We start from the raw sequence: 16492 nt of genomic DNA on the forward strand, positions 1-16492 counted from the left end.
GTAAACATATGGTAAGAGGACCTATATAGGAATCTTACCTGCATTGTGAACTTTAGATAGTTATTAATAGCATAAAGAAGTGCTGGAACAGCAAGAAGCACATTGTTTCGAGCTGCCTGCAAGAATAAGAAAACATCCTTCTGAAATTAGAGGTCTCCAGGTGTGAGATGTCAAAGTAAGCAACATGCTAAGTCGAAAATGGGTGACAAATACACAATAAGCTATAATAGCTTATTGCAACAAAGTTATCATTGCAACAATTTAATATTAATTCTTTTAGAATCTATTGCAATGACAAACACAAAACTGCAATAAATATATCATTGCAATAATCTGATATCAATTATTTTATAATCTATTGCATTAAAAAAATAAAGTAACTATCTATTACAATGAAAATATCATTGCAATAATTTAATCAAACTTAAAATTTGTGAAGATATCATTACATATATACATTAAGCTAGTGCCATATTATCAATATTCTAAAAAAATAAATATTTTATCTTGAATGTTTGCCACATATTTAATGCCTTTTTTATTCCCCTGCAGCCTATTCTAGTCTATATGTCCAAGGTGGATGGGAGCTTCAAGTTTAGCCCAATTAGTGTTAATTTTTTAACAGAGATTACAAAGGTTTTCTTTGCTATTACTATGCTCTTGCTTTAGGTACATTTGAAACTTCTTTATCTATTTTTATTTGTTATTCCTATAAGAACATATATATATTGAGCTTCACAAGTAAGGCAAACTACTTTATTGACAGGAAGATCTTGAGTTGATTGAGTTATTGTTATTCCTTAATGTTGTTGGGTTCTAGCATATGATGGAGATGGTAGTGCAGTTTGATTTTGTTTTTGTTTTTGTGTGTGTGTGAGAGAGAGAGTGAGATTTGGTGGGTTGGGGAAGGGAGAGAAAGGTTTGATTTGATAGTTGGAATAACTTTTTCATAGCCTATTTTATCTTGGGGGCAGATTTTAGAAAATCCATTATGTTACATATCTTAAAGGGCAAGAGGTTTTATTTTTCTTGGTGAGGTTTTTGTTGATTTTCCAGGCAAGGAATCAAAAAGTTGGGGAGAAGCCTCTTCTCTCAATTTCCACATTCGTGTAGGTAATAGTCTGTCATTGTTATCACCCAATTTATGTTTTTAAAATTTTGAAGTAAGACCGCCTTTGAAAAAAGGCTATTCATATGTTGCCAAGGTCTTAGCTTTTAGATGTGAAATATTTTAATAGCAATGAATTTAACCATGCTTTTGCAAGTTTCAGATTTATTGATGGAGAAGATAACTGTTTAGAATTAGAGTTATGCATTTGGGGTGTTATATAGTATTACATTGCGCATTGCAAATTGTGGTTGACCTTGGATTCACAAATTATTAACAAGGGAACTAAAATGATATTTAATAATGGATATGTGAATGAATATTTGCTGGATGTAAATATGAATTTCTCAATATGGCTGCAATGGAAGGCAACATGAGGTTTCCCTTTTTTATACAGTCTCCAATTGTATTGGACTCCTTAGGTGCCAAGTTTCAGAAGTAATCAGACATCATTTTGATGGTGATGAAATCAGTTTTGTAGTTACGAGTTAAAAGAAGTTATTGCTGTGCCTTTTAATTTTTCCTGCACAGAAAATTGTAGATATTTGTTCCCACTTACTATCTGCTATATATGAAGCTCAACAACATAGATCTTTGACATGGATATAAGATGATGGGTTTGGTAAACTCTGCATGATTGGCCAGTGTTGTTTGTTGGGCCTTTTTATAGGCTTCTAAGCAATGAAACTGTGGTAGATTAGTCCTGTAAAACTTCTGGTAGTGTAAGGCCAGTTGATTCCTTGAATGAGTCGTTAATCCATCAATAGAGAAAAGCATCACTTGTTGGTGACAGTCTGCAATCTTGCAAATTCTTTAGTTAGGCTTAATTCTTTCTGCAAGGGTTTTCCCCTACCTCTTTGCATGTCATGATATTGTAGTACTTAGATTTTGAGTGATATTTTTCAGTTTGGTCTGCTTAGTCTCTAATTTGAAATTCGGATTTTTATATCTAAAAAAATATTCTCATCTTGTGTATTTGTCACCCATTTTCGACTTAGCATGTTGCTTACTTTGACATCTCACACCTGGAGACCTCTAATTTCAGAAGGATGTTTTCTTATTCTTGCAGGCAGCTCGAAACAATGTGCTTCTTGCTGTTCCAGCACTTCTTTATGCTATTAATAACTATCTAAAGTTCACAATGCAGGTAAGATTCCTATATAGGTCCTCTTACCATATGTTTACGCTTTTAGATAGCATGTCTATCTCTCTTTTTATCTATCTGTACAATATAATTTAATAATTTTTTTTGAATATAGACTTGATTATTTTGCAAGCTTTGTATGTCAATACCATGCATAGATCAGTGCCTGGAAGTGTTGGCCACCTAGGTTGTCTTTTTTGGGCTAAGAGTCTGGGTGTGTTAGCACTGCAATGGCAGTATTCTAGATGCTCAATGGCTTAGGTTTGTTGGTTTGGAGATAGAATAATCTGAGTAAAGAGACTGGATTGCTGCAAATAGCAAATGAAAAAGAAAATAGAGAGAGAGGAGAAAGATCAACTTGGTATCACCTTAGGGTTCTTGTGCATCACACCTAAGTGATGGGTGCATCATGTATCAAACAAGCAGCTGGGTTTTCCATCCTTTTTCTTAACTGCTGAAATATCAATAAACTATATATAGGCATCCACCTATGCAGCTTTGGGACCAAGTTTCTCAAAGTTAATTGAGCATGCAATTAAAGTGCATCCAAAATGGCCCACAATTGAAGTTAATTTATTTTAAATCTCTAACTTGTGTGACTTTTGCCATATGTCTTTAAGTAAGAATCATAAGTTGGATTATGTATACTACATGTGTCCAAATTTTTTGCAGTTGTTTTGTCTGTTGCATTCATTTAGATACCTAACATACCATCCTTTTCATGTCCCAGTTCTTGGTCATTTGTTGTTTGTTGGAAGCATAAATTGATAGATATGTGCCAGTATTTAACAGCATGATGTTCATCTCTTAGCATTGTGTTACCTGTCTTCTGGTAAATCTGATTTCTAATTGAAGGTCTCTATGAACTTGATTTTAGAGTGTTTATTTTTTACCTTCATCCACTTTGTGAGATCTAGACTTTTTGAATTCCACAATAGGTGTTCAAATATTGTTGCAACCCTAAATTATAAAAAAAAAAAAAAAAAGGACCTATACCAGCGCTTTTGAAAGCACTGGCATAGGTCCTTTTAAATTATACTGATTCAAGACCTATGCCAGCGCTTTTGAAAGCGCTGGCATAGGCCTTTTTAAATTATACTGATTCAAGACCTATACCAACGCTTTCAAAAGCGCTGGTATAGGCCTTTTAAATTTTATTCATTCAAGACCTATGCCAGCGCTTTCAAAAGCGCGGGTATAGGTTATATTCACATTTTCGTAAAGGCTGTCCTGGCACAAGTAAAAACGCCGAAACAGGGTCTGAAAAGCGCCGGGACCTATCCCAGCGCTTTTGAAAAGCGCTGGTACAGGTCCGACGACCTTATTCCGACATTCAAACCGCGGCGGTTTGAAGCGCCGGGATAGGAATTTTGACCCTATCCTAGTGCTTTTTGGGGCTATCCCAGCGATTTTCAAAACGCTGGGATAGCCCTATTTTTTTGTAGTGCCTACACAACAAAAATTGTGTGTGTTAGACAGGGAAGATCAAAAGGACGCAGCTACGAATATGATTGAAAAGGCATGCTTTGAAATCTTAGCGGCTTTACATGAACTACTAAAAATAGCTCCTACGTATCTTATAACCTAAATTTGAAACTAATTCGAGTCAGGTAAAGCTACTTCTGTAAAGAGTGGATTACGGCATGGAGCAGAAATAGCAGCACATGTATAAGAAATATAACTACAACCAAAAAATATAAAGAAATTGGTGTGCTTTTTCATGAATATATGTCAGTGTTTATTCAAACATTTTTGCATTACTCCTATACCCATAACTTTCGTACCTTTGCTACAATAATATTCTCCTTTGTTGTCAGTCTTACATTGACCTCCTTTGATATAACACTGGCGACAATCTTCGGTCACATGCATATCAAGCAAAATCCCAGCAGATAACAATCTAAACAGGTCAATGGTGACTATAAGATTTTTTTTATAAGGGGGTCAGCATTGGCAAAGCTAGACAAATGTTATGGGGGCAACTAAAAAATAAAATGATAACTTTTTTTTTTCCTGTACATACAACTTCCATATTATATATAATAATCTAAAATAGTATTCTAAATACAATTTAGTATAAAATACAATTATATTGTACAACAGTCTAAAAAAGTTATTAATAGTTTAAAGATCGGTAATACAACAAACATTGAATGCATAAACAAATATAATTAAATAATTAATCATACATTTTTTTTTAATTAATAATAACTTATTATATTGATGTGTGGTTCAATCTGTTTTTTTGAAATAAAATCATTGAGATCATTCTCTTTTACCATGCCTCCATCAAGGGAGGATGCAATACATATTAAGACAAAAAAGACAACAAACTCTTTGATTGCCATGGATCCTCAACACTTGAGTTTGTCTGGTGTCAATATCTATTCTATATTATTTATAAAAGGATTTCTCTTTTTGGAATGAACTTTTTTGTGATTTAGAAATACCCAAAAATTTTATGTTTAACATAAAAAAAAAATATACTATTTATAAAAGGATTTCTCTTTTTGGAATGAACTTTTATGTGGTTTAGAAATGCCCCAAAATTTTATGTTTAACATAAAAAAAAAAAAAAAAAAAAAAAAAAAAAAAAAAAAACTTGAGGACAAGCCGGGAAAATATATCTCCAACTCTTCTTAAAATGCCTACAAAATAGGACATTCTCCTACTGATTCATGTTTTCAAAATAGACTTATCCAAAAAAATTATTAAAAAAAGGAAAATTATGACACAAGCAAAAAAGAAAAAGAAAAAAAGAAAGCCCCATCACACTTGCAAAGCACGTGTGATGAGACTAGTATATTTATAAGAGATTAGAGGCTATAAAAAGTAGGGAAATTCTTGGTGCACATCCGAAAATGCAGATGGTGTGCATGTACTAATGTGTAAAAGCATAGTTAGTGCCAGCAGAAAAATTTATTTGAGGGAAACCTTATCCTTGTCATTACATTGTCAATATATTCACTTAATTTCATTTAGGAAAATGTTAACCAATGCCCTTAGGACATTAGTTTAGAAATTATTTTTAGAAACATTTTACTAGAAGAATGATAAAACAATAAATGTTGTTAACAGCTTTTTATATTTTCCAATAAAGTAGTTCCTAAAAATATTTCCTAAACTATTTTATGTTTAGGTCCTAAACTATTATATGTTTAGGAACTATTTTATGTTTCTAAAAATAGTTCCTAAACTAATGTTCTAAGGGCATTGGTTAACATTTCCCTAAATGAAATTAAGTGAATATATTGACAAAGTAATGATAAATATAAGGTTTCCCTCAAATAAACTCATTACATTGTAATCCAGAAAGTTTAGGTATATGTATATTTTAATCACATGACTCACTAAATTATCAAAACAACTTACACGATGATGATTTTTTTTTTTTTTTTTTTTTTTGGAGAAGGTACATGATGATTAAATAGGTTAAAAAAAATTAATTTTTTTTTTTTAGATAGTTTCAACCTATGACGTCCGCTCCTAATGATTTCTTTATCATTAGACTAATACACCAATCGGTTTTTTTTATAAGCGAGGATTGAACCCCATATCTCTTATTCAATCGTTAGAAACTTTACCAGTTAAGTTAACTAGAACCAACAGTGAAGTTATTAAATATATACGTAGATGGTAATTTTAATCACGGAGCGGTGAGTTTATAGAATTTTCCCCTAAAAGTATAATAATCATAAATACATTGAATAGATACTGAATTTCAACCTCTTAATTATGTCTTAGAAAATAAGTGAAACATGTTTCAATTTTCAACATATATCATGTCCTAATTTCAATTTCAAGAAAAAATGTGTGAGATCTTATTTGAATGTGGACCTTAAATTCTTCAAAATATGCTTTGGGCAAAGGGGGTTCCAAAATTGGGAACCACTTAATTATTTTTTTCGTGAAACCTACCATAATTCTCAAGAGCTTTGAGTTTTCTTGAAAAAGACTGCAAAATAATGGACCCATTTGGCTTGTGCCACATGGCGACATGTCTCAGATGTTGAAGGATATGTCTAAGATTAACGAAGACAATAGTATTATTCTTGTGCGATGCACAATTATATTCACAAAGCATGAATTGCAAGAAATAAACTAAATTACCTAAAGAAGAAGAAGAATGATGATATCAAAATAGCAATAACTCATTTTATAAACAAACTAGCTTGTAACCCCATGCATATGCATGGATATATTTAAAGATATACAATAAGATGCATAATATAATTCCTATATATATAATTTAAATACTATTGATAGTCATTTTTATATTTTGTTAACTCTTTAAAAAATTTTGTAAGAATAGTATTAGGTATAAAATGTAAATTGTCTATATTTATTTTTTTATTATTATTGTGAAGCACTTTATTTATTTTTTTTTTTTACGGTTTATTTATTCTAAACTCTTTGGTTTTTGTACTTAATAACTCATTTGGATGAATATTTACGATGTGGTATCACATTTTATTCTAAAATTAAAAAATAAAACTCTTTAAGAATAAATAATTTAGGACACATGAAAATTGGAACTCCAATTTGAAATTTTAATTTGAGTTTCTCTCAGTTTCACCTATTATTATTATTATTATTATTATTATTATATAGATTTGAAAGTTAAGCCAAAGAGAGTAGTTCAAACTACATGAAATTTATTTTATGCACAAAACCTAATCAACATGACACATGAATGAAAAAGAGGGGGAATCATAAATAATTCTGGTTGCTATTGATTAGAATTTTAATTTGGGGAATTTCATTTGCCCATTCAAACCCTAGACTCTCCCTTGTCTTATTTATACTATCTATAAGAGGAATTTCCTCTTTGAAATGGATTTTTTTATGGTAAAAAATATCTTCATCCAGTATCTAATTACTTCTCTTACAAATGTTTTAGGAATAGGGTTAATAACATCACACTATTCCCCAAAAAAATCCCTATATTAAACTGGATTTTTATGCGATTTAAAAAATACCCTTATTAATAAACAATGACTTCTCTTAGAGACAGGGACAACAATGTCAAATAACAAATCATTTTGAATTCAAAAAGAAAACTTCTAAAATTTAGGCTTTTTTTTCCCTTCATCTTCATCTTTTCCCCCCTAAAATTTAGCCATTTTTCATTCATAATAAAACACCTCCGGTTAATTAAAAAAGAAAAAAGAAAACTAGGAGAACTCCTCAAATTTAGGCTTCTTTCCCCTTAAGTTCATCTTAGTTTTCCTAAAATTTAGCTTTCTTTATTCCCAGTACCAGTCTAATTGTTGACATCTTCACAACTGGAGAAAATCTTTCTGAATAGTCGATGCCCTTCTTTTGCTGGAACCCTTTGACAACTAATCTGGCCTTGTGAGGAATGTTGTCTTTACATCTAACTGCTTAAGATGTAGATTCTCTGCAGCCACCATTCCCAGTACCAGTCTAATTGTTGACATCTTTACAACTGGAGAAAATATTTCTGAATAGTCGATGCCCTTCTTTTGCTGGAGCCCTTTGACAACTAATCTGGCCTTGTAGCGTTTGCTACCATCATGCTCATTATTTATTCTGTATACTAATTTATTGTGCAAAGCCTTCTTTCTTTTATTTTGTATACCCATTTATTGTAACTTTGTATTGAAGTGTCCTTTAATTTCATTTTAATTTTTCCTCAATTAAGTAACCTTATGATCAATTGAATTATTTGGATATAATTTGTACTTTGATTGAGTCATTTGCATTTTATCTGCATTGAGGGTGGTTTTATAGTTTAGGATTTGCATTCCACAATCTTGAATAGATTAGAATTATTGTTTTTTATATGACAAAGTGGAACTGAGTTCTTACCAATGCTAATTTTATAGTTAAATGAATTGCTATTCTTACCAATGCTAATTTTCATTCCATGATCCTTCATACTTTGCTGCATGGAATCTGTACAGGTAATTCAGGAGGGCCATTAATTGATTCTTATGGCCATGTTATCGGAGTCAATACTGCAACTTTTACTCGCAAAGGTGAAGAGATGCTTCTTAGTTAATTTTACTTCTCTTAATTGCACCTTTGACCTGACATTTTGATAAATGAACATAATACACGTTTTTTTCCCCCACTGTAATAGCTTGAGCCACTTGTTTGTTCACTTAAAAGGTGCATTGCATTTTGTGATATAATCTTCAGTAACTCGTTCAGCATTTGGAAGGATAAAGAATGGGAGAAAGTAAAGGGGAAAAGAGAAATCTTAGGTACATTTCCCTAGGTATTGTACCACAGGTTCTCCAACTAAACCCAACTGCATAAATAGATTAAAAGAAATGGAATTAAAAGAGAGAGAGGAGAACGATGAGGTCTTATTTCAAGAAACCTTATTTCTACTAGAATAATATATATATATATATATATATAGGTTAAATTATCACAATTTATAGTTGAGGGATTAAATTGAACTTCACCCAATAATTAGAGGAACAAATTAGTTATTCAATCTAAATTATAATAAAGATGCTAGAAGCCAAGATCAAAGTTTTGAATGCTATTGGTTTTTCATTGTATTGCAGGGACAGGAGTATCATCAGGTGTTAACTTTGCAATACCAATCGACACTGTTGTTCGAACTGTACCTTACCTCATTGTGTATGGAACATCTTATAAGGACAGGTTTTGATCATGTTTGTAAATAATATGAAACATGTACTTGGTTGGTCTTACATCAAGCTTCGAAGAGTGGGGTTTTGATCATGTTTTTCCATAAATATTCTTTTGAAGGGTGTTTATTACACACCACTTAACGCACATAAGCAAACACACACATCATTTTTGCACTGACAATATATGTGTGTATTTATCCTAAAGAGAGGTATTACGTCTACAACAATTTTACAACAAATCATAAGTGGTTAGTTGTTATTGGTTCAAATTTGAACCTAACACTAAGATTACTTTTTTGCCCTAATAATAACAACCAGTAATAACCTGCCACTTAGGATTTGTTGTAAAAATGTTGTGAAAATGTTGTAGACATATCATTTCTCTTATCCTAAATCATAATTCCTACTATCATACTTAATATCTTGGGCCACCACATGATGTCATACTTAATATCTCAAGGCTAGAACACACCCATGGATGCCCTAGCCCTCATGGCAAAATGAGGTACCACTTTGCCCAACAATGCCTATGGTAGTCATAAAACGATTAAGCCATAAAACACAACTCTTTTAATTGAATCATGCACGTTGGGGTTTACAAGCATAGAGGGTAGTGTTAATTATGCACATCATTTTGCACTTAGGTCCATACATAGGTGAATTTGAACTGAAATCGTGAGTTGAAGATACAAAATCCTAATTGTTTGGTTTGCTTCTTTATACCAAACAATCTCTATCTCTTTCTTAACACCAAAATCAGATATAAACAACCTGGTGTGAATGCTCTAACCTCATAAACTAAATTCTAGCAGTTAGGAACAGCTACAATCCAATTTTGATCTCTAATTTATCATTGATAGACATGTTTTAATAAAAATTACATGTGAAATTGATGTCGCGTAAGCTACAAGAAAATAAACACACTGCTTTCTAAATGGAAAAGAAACTAAATATGTTAGCTTTTGAATGAAAACCTCGAATTCACAAGAGGTTCCTTGAACTCACAAGGTGATAGGGTTTTGGAATCCACCAGGGAGAAATAGACAAAGTCTATATTTTTTATAAATCTGAAAACTAAACTGCCTTAGAGGCTACAATATGTTTAAATAGCAAAAGAAAACCTATAACAGCTAGGAAAACACCCAGAAACCCTAATTCACGCTAATCATGTAATTAGGTGGCAAAATAGTAATTTTTACCAAAAATAGCAAAATTAAATTGAAAATTCTGTCTCTAACAGACGGGACCTTATTTTGACTTTTAAACTAAAAGTTATTAAGGAAAAACAAATATTACTATAAATAGAAAAAATACTGTTTTGGGGGCCTTAATGAAGGAATTTGCCTAAATTTAGGCAACACTCAAGATAATATCGAGTCTGGATCAGAATGTCAATTTCCGTCAACTTGCCAAATTTCATGCAATTCCAACATTGTCGTTGCGATGGCCTCTACTAGCACCCCTTGATCTTGCGCCATGACTTCCAGCACCCTTGTTGCTCCAAGAAGGCACGTGTTGTATGTTTTATATCAAAAACACATACTTAAACAACTAATGTTTTACGTCAAAAACACATACTTAAAACAACTAATAACAGCTCATGCTCTAACAAGAAGAGCCAAGTTGTCATCTAATTATTTTGTTTTGGACATGAAGCTACATTTGTGACTTATAAGAGTCATGCTACCCTATTATAAATTTTAGTATTATACAAACCTCACGGTGTTAATATTTAAACATAAAATGAAAATATAGTTTTCGTTTATTATGTTGTTGATTAAAAAAAATCACATTTATTTATAAATTTTTTTATTATAAAATTAGTTATAATTTTAGTATTTTAAAACTATAAGGAATTAATGATGGGTGTATAATTTTTTGGAGAACCCTGTTGACTAATATTATATCAGAGTATTGATGAAGCCAGCTTACATAAAATCAGCCCCTCTCCACCTCTCTCTCGGATCTCTGTGTCTCTCAATTTTCGACCTGGGCTCTAAGTTGGAGAGGGTTTCAGTTTGGTTAGATTAGGTGTGGGCTTGCTAGGTTTTTATGTAAATGGAGGTTTCTGACTGGGCTTGAATTTGACGTGGGCTGATAATTTGTTTTTTTCAAATGGGGCTTTGGTATGAGCTTAAAATATGGGCTGGGCTGATTGTAAAGGAAGTGTTGGATTTCAAGGTTGGGTTTGGACCTGGGCTTGGTACTGATTGAGACTGTCTTGAAAGGCGTGTGTTTAGAGTGATAATTTTGGGCTTGAGAGAGTTGGGTGGGTTCAATGGGTCAGACCTAGGACTAGGCCGCATGTGTGTCATCAATTTCGAAACATTGTGGTTGGTTGGTTGTTTGTATTTGTAAACAAGGCAGCTGTGATTAACGAATTTGTATTTGCTTGGGGTTACCAAAATGTGTGAGCATATTTGTAACTGTGTTTGAAATTGAATTAGACTGTGTGTGTGTGAGCATGTCACATTTACGAACACTATTATCATTATGTGATTGAGGTTATGGGGGAGATATAAGCAGATTTCATGTAATTAATATGTACAAAAAATATAACACAGATGCAGAAACTAATGAGAAACAAAGAAAAAAGAACATGACACATATGCAGAAACTCCATGTATGTGGGTGAGCATGTCACATTTATTTTATCTTATTTTATTTTTGCTAACTTAAGTGTTTAGGGAAACTAGTGAAGCAAGTCTAGGGTGGTTGTTCGCAATCATCAGGAGCTGGTACCAGCTTCTCTAGCTGAAAAGGTTCAACTTTAATTTTTATACTTAATAATTCACTATACACAAAATTAAAAATTAAATAGGACATGTGGAGCAAAATTGAGAATCCAATTGAAATCTAATTGAATTTTCTATGAGCTTTGGTTATTAATCTAACTAGCCGCGAACCCGCGCGTTGCACGTGATAATTATTTTTATGGTGGTTTTATTAATTTTTTTTACAATTTAAACTAATCTAATAATGAGTAATCTATTTCGTAATTATATATTTATTATAGGAACAATCATAAATGTAATATAGGAACAATCCAAAATACAAAAAAAATGTAAACTAAAAAAAATTAATAAAACTTAACAATGATTAATTGAACCAATATTAGGATAAAAATTTTGTTTTTGATAATCTATTAAGGTTATTTTCTTTGTAAAAATTATAATTTCGGCCGCCCAAAACATATTATCAAATAAACAATTATTAGCAAAATCTATGAATTAAATTTCTATACATACATTGTTATAAAATAATAATAAAAAAATTGCAAAAGTTAAAATTTGTCACCTATCCGTTTATTTTCATTTGGCTAACCTTTGCTTTTCTTTAAATAAATGGCATTATAGAGTACTTCTAATACAACTATTAAGAGTACTTTGTCCACCACAAAGGATTAGAAAATAAACAAAAATTAGTAAAGTCTCATAGTTTAACATCTAAATTGAGCACTATAAAAAATCATGCTATGTAATAAAATAAATACCAAATTATCCAAATCATGCTTTGTAATATTAGAATGCCATAGGATAATATTTAACAATCAAAGAGAATAAAAAAATAAAAATAAAAATAAAAAACAACAACAATTTAGAAAACAAAACTAAATCGCATTAATCCAAAATAGAGTTTTAAAGAATATAAAAAATTATCAACCTAAAGTAGAGATGCAAGAGAAATAAAAAAATCCACCAAAAAATTTAGAGAGAGAGAGAGAGAGAGGGAACCTTTTTTTGTGAGGGAAAACTATGCATAGAATAGAAGAGATAGTGACAAATTTATAGTAAGAGGATGTGAATAAGAAGAGACAAAAATAAAGGAAGATGAAGGGAAAGAGGAAGAATGATATTAATGTAGAGGGTAGTGAGGAGATGAAAAGGTAAGGGAGGGAGAAAGATTGAAGAAGTAGTGGGGAAATGAAATGGTAAGGGAGAGTTGGAGAAGTGTAAATATTAAAAAAATAAATGTTAAAAACAACTATAAGAAAATTGGAAAAAAAAAAAAAAAAAAAAAAAAACCCTAAAGCTTGAAAAGGCTTCAACGTTTTGTTTTGTTTTTGTTTTTTGTTTTTTTTTTTAATTTTTTTTCCTTTATGCTGAAAAGGCTCAGACAAAACCTTAAAACTAAACTGAAAAGACTTTGGGTTGGGCTTGATAGTAGAATTAAATAAATAAGAGGTGAGCTGGATTAATTATATAGATTTATTATAGGATGATAGTGGAAGTAAATAAATAAGTAGTGGGCTACATTTATAGGGCTGAAAATTGTAAAAACCATTTTAAAATTGTAGGACAAATTATATTCTAAAAAAGAAAAAAAAAATGACGTGGCAACTGATGTGGCACAACGTGAGAGCAGCAGCATTAAACGCTACGCTTTAGCTTTTAGTAATATATAGATTGAACCTCAGCTCTCCAGATCTGTTTATTCAAAACCCTTTTATCTCTCTCTTGTGAGGTGGATTCAAAGCTGATTTTGTTTGGAGCTTTGGTTTGTGATGTTATATAGAAGGCTAGGAATCAAGCTCAATTTGAAGGTATGTCTCCTAATGTTGATCGCCTCATCCAAAAAATTCCAACTCTATCTTAGAGCACGAGATTCAAGGCCACACTAGTCTGCACACAAACATCATGTTATTAAAAGGTATGGTCTAAACCTGTCAGGCCACAAATTAAAGTTAATGTAAATGCTGCTTGCAATCTTGGGAGAGCAGCCATTGCTGCTGTTGCCAGGGAATAGAGAGGGGAAGTGATTCGCTTACTCAAAAAGAGTGAACACCACCCTCCCTCTCTAAGCAGAAGCTGTCAAATGGGCCCTCAATCTAGCCTTAAAACTGGAAGCAAAATTCATTTGTTTAGAAAGTGACTCCAAGATATGTGTTGATCCCCTATCTTCGGCCCTCAATCTAGCCTTAAAATTGGAAACTGAATTCATTTGTTTAGAAAGTGACTCCAAGATATGTGTCAATGCCCTTTCTCCCATGTACGTGGGATTCCTTGGAGAATCAAGAGTGTCTGAACTGATATCTCAGTCATTATGTATCAAATTCCTAATATCTCTATTCGATAGATTGCTAGAGAAGCAAATTGTGCAGCAAATGCTCTGGCCAAGTGGTCCTTGAAAAATAATGTATTTAGTAATTTTGCTTTAGACAATGACCCTCCCTGTTTTGTTTCTGCTATCAGGGCTGAAGCTTGCGGCTTTCCTTTGTAATCGCTTTTTTTTTTTTTTTTTTAATATATCTTTTCAGTTCATCCAAAAAAAAAAAAAAGTTAAAACTATAAAATACTAGTATCTAGGTTTTTTGGGTAGGGCCGGGGGCAATTGCCCCCTCTCGACCCCTAGCTTCGCCCATGGCTAAATTGGCATTTTTTCTTTTTTGTTAATAAACTAAATATTACTTAAGTGATATTTAAATATTAAAATGTTCATTTAAACTTTTTGTCTTACGACTCAAATTGTATTGGGCCAATCCTAGCTACCACCTGCTTGGCTTGGCACGTACATTGAGGGATATTACTGCTTAATGTGTTTGATTTTTATGTATAGTATAGTACTATTAAAATAATTCCATGATAAAAATGACTAACGTTTGTTTAGTTTAACTTTTATGTAACTATTAGTAGTTAAGTATAATTTGAAAACTACAGTTAGCTATAGGGTTTTTTCTCTGTTCCTGTCTCTCTAACCTAGTTTAGAGCGGCGCGACCGTAGAATCTCTTATCCTCCGTTAGAAGTGATACCTTTCCCCTCTATTGATACTGTCAATAGTAGGGCTAGTGGTCTCTGTTCTTCTTGGGGTGGGGAAACAGTAATCTTTTTCTCTCTCTTCTCACAATATTGATTGACTTTCTACAATGGATGAAGTATTGAATGATTGGAAACGCTTTTCTCTCTTGGAAGAAGAAAATAGCAAGGTTACTCTGGATGAAGAAAACCCTGCTACTAAAGAGGTGATACTTGCAGGAAAGTTTATGACGCGAAGGGCTCTTAGCGTTGAGGCTGTTGGAAGAACTCTCAAGCCGTTGTGGAAAACCCGGAACGGTTTCGAGATCGGAGACGTAGGCAACCATGTCTTGCTTTTTGTGTTTGATGATGCAAACGAGGCTGAAAGGCTTTTAGCAACCGAACCGTGGACTTATGATAAACATCTCATAATCCTCTCTCATTATGATGGGTCCTGCCCTATTCGGAGTGTGAGATTCCATACAGTCAATTTTTGCGTTCAAATCCATGGTCTTCCAGTGAACAGATTGAATGAGAAATCAGCCTATGGGATTGGTAAAAGCATTGGGGAGGTATCAAGAGCTTCACGAACCGGTGAGTTAATTGGTGGTAATTTCTTAAGAGTCAGAGTAGGCATTAACGTTACAAGACCACTCAGCAGAGGACGTAAGGTTATGATAGGCGATGGCAGAGAGGTTTGGGTAAACTTTAAGTATGAGAAGATGCCAAACTTTTGCTACTGGTGCGGAATGGTGTCGCATGATGCAAAAGAGTGTAGTCGATGGTTGTCCAGCAAGGGTTCGTTGATCTCATGGCTCAGGCTGACCCGTTTTCAGTGGGAAAGAAGTCCTTTGTGTTTGTACCAGGTGCAGGGGATGATTTTGGTGGGGAAGATGCCCCTGTGAGGTTCAAACGAGAACCAGAGATTGGACCACAAGTGACGGCTCCGCCGCCGGAAGACACCACAACCCTGGTTGATCTTGTTTCTTCTGAGGTAAATCAAAATACAGAAATCCCAGGTAATACGGCATCTGTCACGCACACTTCCCATGCATGTAACACTCGGGATTGCTCTGATTCTTTGCCTATTATGATGTCTATTAACACGCACACAAATTTGGATAACTTTGAAGCTCAAATCCAGGATATTGATATGGAAATTAATAAATATGATTCTCATACTCCCTGCATAGCTAAACCAGGTATTATGGATGAGCTGTCTCCTGGCTTGTCTAGTCATTCGGTTCAGGCACATTCAAGTGACAAAACTGCTCCTTCTACCCATAATGACGCACATGACTCCACTAATGAGCCACGTGACCTTGAGGGGAACCAATCCTGTTTAAGAACTTGGAAACGTTTGGCACGTTTGAAACAAATTGAAGAGCCAAACATGCATGCACCAACTTTAGGCAAACATCCTTCAATAATGGATGGGGATGATGAAGCAACACAGTCCAGAAAGAAGCTACAGATTTCTAATGAAGATCACACTTTATTGGCAGAGGCTGCTGAGCAGCCCTGCCAGTCCCAATGAGTTGTCTAACATGGAACTGTCGTGGGTTTGGGAACCCATGTACAGTGCAAGAGCTTGAAGATTTAATCCGGACAAAAGATCCCTCTGTCGTATTTTTAGCCGAGACATAGGCAGATGAAGCAAGGCTAAAAGAAATCAAAAGAGACTTCAATTTTGAGAATTTGCACTTTGTGGAAAGAATAAATAGAGCTGGTGGTCTGGCTCTTTTTTGGAAGAATAATGTTGATTTACATGTTGAAACGTCATTTAAAAACCATATTGATGCTGTGGTAGACAGAGGTACAGAAGGAGCTTGGAGATTTACTGGATTTTATGGTGAGCCCGTTACACACAAAAGA

The 16492-nt window shown here is 33.2% G+C and overlaps 2 long non-coding RNA genes and 1 other non-coding gene across 3 annotated transcripts; all 3 read left to right on the forward strand.

The window, feature by feature from the left end:
* Positions 1–895: 895 nt before the first annotated feature.
* Positions 896–3219, forward strand: LOC126726536 (uncharacterized). Its single transcript, XR_007655960.1, has 2 exons — positions 896–1113; positions 2178–3219. It is a non-coding gene; the product is annotated as an uncharacterized LOC126726536 (long non-coding RNA).
* LOC126732045 (small nucleolar RNA snoR137) lies at positions 2996–3092 on the forward strand. The gene has a single exon (XR_007659231.1). It is a non-coding gene; the product is annotated as a small nucleolar RNA snoR137 (small nucleolar RNA).
* A 4833-nt stretch (positions 3220–8052) lies between the features above and the next one.
* LOC126729128 (uncharacterized) lies at positions 8053–8975 on the forward strand. Its single transcript, XR_007656517.1, has 2 exons — positions 8053–8254; positions 8795–8975. It is a non-coding gene; the product is annotated as an uncharacterized LOC126729128 (long non-coding RNA).
* The last annotated feature ends 7517 nt before the right edge of the window (positions 8976–16492 follow it).

This window comes from Quercus robur, chromosome 5 (assembly GCF_932294415.1).
Source record: "Quercus robur chromosome 5, dhQueRobu3.1, whole genome shotgun sequence".
Lineage (NCBI taxonomy): Eukaryota > Viridiplantae > Streptophyta > Magnoliopsida > Fagales > Fagaceae > Quercus > Quercus robur.